This window comes from Gavialis gangeticus, unplaced genomic scaffold (genome assembly GCF_001723915.1).
Source record: "Gavialis gangeticus isolate Ggan-Ray unplaced genomic scaffold, GavGan_comp1, whole genome shotgun sequence".
NCBI lineage: Eukaryota > Metazoa > Chordata > Crocodylia > Gavialidae > Gavialis > Gavialis gangeticus.
This window is the reverse complement of record NW_017729000.1, coordinates 4,720,111-4,724,914: the sequence shown is the minus strand read 5'-3', so window position 1 is coordinate 4,724,914 and position 4,804 is coordinate 4,720,111.

Here is a 4,804-nt window from a genome sequence, read left to right as displayed (position 1 = left end):
TTCCGACCCTAGAAACTATGAAACTATGAACTATGAAACCCCGGGTTTGCTTGTCATCTTATGGATTAATGGCATCTGTTCATTTGAGGCTTCAGATTGTCTCTTCAAATGCCTAAAGCATGTGGTGGATAATGTTATATTAAATAACTCTGCCCCTGATGCCCTCCTAGGGTAGAATAACATTGGGTGCGGCTACACGTACATTTAAGCGTGACTACATGTAATATGCATTAAGCTAATGTACATTAAGTGCTTTTTGGCAGGTGTCTACACATGCAGGGACTTGGCACTAAAGTTAGTGCCAAGTCCCTCCAGCCCTGCCATGTGCCTCTAGTGACTGGGCAGACCTAGGACTAAAGTTAGTGCTGGGTGGTGGCTACATGTGTATTAATACGCTTTAATCAATCACACCTAAATTTGATACCTGCATTTGCAGGTATAAGATTTAGGCAAAATTAGCTTAAATTAACCATTTTTAATGTGCATTAAGGGTGCACACACGTAAACGCACACCTGTAATGTGCATTAAGTTAGGCTAATGCACATTAACATGTCTTGTGTAGACGTGCCCACTGTTATTTAACTCTGTTGTGGGATTCTTGTTGATGAAAATTTATGCATTGTGAAGAGTATTGTTGGACTGCTGATACTCATTGTGAATACAAATGCAATCGCTCCCACCTTATGTGCAGCAAACTGGCCAGTTTCAGAGATTATGCAGATCAGTAAACTAGCTAGTCAAAATTGGTATGATTTAGAAAGTTAGAGCAAGGAAGAAAGGGTACAGCCTATTCCTGACAAAGTAGCTAATACAAGGGTTTAGGAAGACATGATATCCTACCCAAAGCCTCCCAACTTATTTTATATCTTTGCTACTTTATACCTTGAGTTTCAGCCTTGTCATGCAGCCACCACACTCACTGGTCCAGCTATGAGCATGTAGCTGGTCAGCAAATCAGGAACTCAAGGCTGCGCATTGTCCTAGTTGTCTATTCCCCAAGGTAACATGGGCTACAGAGATTGATGCACTATGCTAACTTGATGAGCTATCTATGCACGGGAGGGAATCTTGGACCCAGTTCTGGATACATAACTTGAGATATCTTAAGTCAGGTTTTCAGGAAGTGCTGAGCATCTATTCTCCATAAGCCAGGCCCTTTAGACACATTTGCTCAGCAAAGGCTAAAGAAATGTTGGTGTGATACTTCTGCTAATGGCTTGGGCTCATACTGAGCTCTGCTCAATGTATTTTTCTCACCCAGTAAGTGAACAGGGCCTGAAACCCTGTAATGACATGTACTGCTGTTGCAGATAGAATCAACCTAAGCTTCAGTTACTGTTCTCTCAGGGTAGCAGTCCCACAGGGAACGAGATATTGGCAGATCTAGATCAGTCAAGGAGCACATAGAAAAAGACAGGTTTGGTGCTTTTCCCTATCCTGAAGTTACAGAACAAGGTTGGCTATAAGAAGTAACATGCCATAAGGAAGAAAAAAACAAAATGGAGTTGAAAAGCCACAGGTGAAATGAGGAACATAATGGAAAACTAAATAGACACTGGCAAGGAATAGGGGAAAAGAAGTTTAAAAGATTGAAAGGAAATAAAGCAGCAAATCTAGCCAGGATTAGTACATGTTCATGTCCTAGTTTCCATCTGTGACGAATGTATGAAGATCATACGATGATGAGATGAACCCATGATTTTTCTCTTGCTTTCCCTCGCTCCGCTCAGTATTAATCAAACCAGCTCAACTCAGTTTGATTACTCGGTACACTGGACTCTCTTTCAGTATTTCTTTAGAAGCAGAATGGGTCAAGAATAAGAAAACAACAGTAGGCATTTCTTCAGTCAATGCACTCCATGTGAAATGGTCTCTTTTATTATTGCCGTATGTTTGTATGGTACAGTGATAGTACTCCACATGGGGAAAGATCCAAGATTCATGTCACCGTTCAGGTTGGCGAGAGCTTTAAGACTCTTCTCTACTTTCCCCATTCAGAGAATCCTATCTCTGGGTAAATCTTACCAGCAGAGGAGGGGGAGTGCTCTGAGAGGTGTCCAGGAGAAGATGAAGAGGACAAAATGATATGAAGTGTTTTAGGGGAAGTAAATACAGAAGATCACGGTAATTCTGGAGGAAATGGGAGGAAGGAAGACTATGGGTGTCCTGGAGGAAGGGAGATGGAGAGAAAGATGGAAAGATGTCTGCTGAAAAGTGATGGGTTGGGGTAGTTAGTCTGAGAGGTCCTAGAGCAATGAAGTAGAGAAGAGGGAGGCAGAAGGGCCTGTTTGGCAGGGACTCCCAAGGGAAACCCTAAAGCCAGCTCTTCCACTCATCAAAAGATTTGGCAGAATCTATCAAGCCTGAAAAATTGTCTCTCTGGCCACCCTCCAGGCTGCAAACCCATCTGTGTTTTAGCCAAACTGGGAGGATTCTCTGTACACATCAGGGCAGGCTGCCTTAATATAAAGCTTTCCAGAACAACATATACCTCGCAGCAGATTGATGCTCAAGCAGCAGCTAACTGGCAGGCAGTCAGCACGGGAACTCTGACCTGTTACAGTAACGTGATGCTGTTGTACTGAAGCATCTTAATTTGTTCCACCAGCAATCGGACTGGCACTTCTTACTTGCCAAAGGCTAATCCGTGTGGATGGACAGTGTATAACATCCTGGGAACCCATACAGTTTGTAGCAAATTAAAAGAAAACCATTGATAAATTCTAGCTGTGTTTGACGCCTGGAGAACTTTCCTGATCCAACCTGCTGCTGCTTCTCTAATTAACTTTACCACTTCAAGCAAACACTGACATGTCACAATGTGGAATAAATGTGCACAACCTTTCAAGGGAAAAATTTCCATGAAGCTGTCTATAAAATGCACTGTGTGAATCGTACCCTCACAATCTGGTTGAGAAGCAGGAGGTATGTTTGTGGCTTAATTCATGATTTAATTTCTTCCGGTTTCATATGGCTTAGGGATGTGGGGGTGTGCCATTTCAGCATGCAGTGTCTGTTGACTGCAGCAAACTGTTCATGCTGAAGACAACACCAAGTGAAGATTCATAGTCTGTTAGGGGCTGGAAGGGACCTCAGAAGATCATCGGGTCCGGCCCCCTGCACTAGGCAGGAAAGATAGTTGGGGTCAGGTGACCCCAGCAAGGTGACCATCCAGTCTCCTCAATAAAAGAACTAAATGCATGAATGTCCTCTCCATGATCAGATGCAGCTTCGAGGGTCACCTGGAGGTTGTCTGTGGGCATGTCTACACGTGCATTAATGCGCCGTAATTACAGTGCATTAAGTTTAGTCCCTGTAATAACTGACACTAACTTAATGCATTGTAATTGGCGCTACTGCACAGTAGCACCAGCACCCATCTTTTGTGTGATGCTAATGCACAGTAAACTAATTCTACTGCACATTAGCATGGCTTTCACTGGGACATGCCAATGTGCAGTAGAATTAGTCTAATGCTCTTTTAACGTCTCGTGTAGATGTGCCCTCTGTGGTGCAATTTGCCTAGCATTAAAATTAATCTGGTGTAGGTGTTTAAAAACAGTTATGTTTTAATTTAAAAATCAATATGGACCAAGGACCTCCCTGCATACCTCAGACTCTTACTGCCTTGCCCGGTTCCAAGGTCTGGGATGAAGAGAACCAGGTAGAACAAATGTATTCGTGATGATCTTCCGAAGTGCAGCACCTCAAGCATTAGTGGACTGCTAAGAGTTTGAGGGGAACTTAAAGTTTATCAAACTTTCAAGAAATGCAACAACATTTGTGAGAGATATAACAGCCAGTCAGGTGTTAAAGAATAACCTGAATCAAAATATCCAGCCTTTCAGGTTTGATCGTTAATCCTATTTTATGTTGAAGAAATGGTTTTGCTAAAATTCCCACTTTGTGATGCAGGGTTCCTGGTTTTCTCTGATTTAAAAAAAAAAATCCTCAATTCTCGGTTTAAAAAGAAGTAACCCCAAATCCACATTTTTCTATGATTAAAATGAAACACCACTATATCTGAAAAAAACAAACAGTATTTCTAGTGATAAGGCTTGGTGTCATGAATTAATTAGGTTAGAATGTTACTACTCAATAACATTTTAAAAGTTCCATGTTAAATTTATTAGGTTTACTTTGACTGCCGTATAACAATCCTGATTTACTTTCTGTAAGCCCCATTTCACTGATATAATTTATCTGGAATAGACTCAAGTCTATATTTGGCTAAGCAAAAGGAATCTAATATTTTTCTGTGAATAACCGCAGTCTAGTTAATTTTAATTTAATTATTCTGACTTTATTATCTTGTTCTAACCTTGAAATGGGGTAAGATTTGCTTGGGACTGTGGTCTGGCACGGCTTACTGTTTTGGCAGTCTGCAGCGTAATCTTGAAATAAAAGTGAAGTTCTCTCAGCTACTTAGTTAGATAAAATTTCCCTTCTTGCTTTTTTAAGGTAGACAAGAGTGGGACTTCATGTGGTCATCTACCTTCCCTTACTCTGTTGCCCATAAACTGCCTTGCTCATAAACATCCCTGCTCATAAACATCCCATTCCCGTGGCCCTCTTGAGTTTTGCAGGACCAGAATTCAATTCCCATGCATGCTATAAGAGCAGAGAGGTGGTTAGCCTCGTTAGTCTGAAGTCAGGCAGAAGGTAGGCAACAACTTAATTGGTTGGATGCTATGAAACAAAGTAGGTTCTTCCTACCAAAGCTCATACCTCTGCAAAGCAGTTAGCCTCTAAGGTGCAACCCCACCCTACCTTCTAGCTGAGCACGCTCTATGTGAGGCCTTT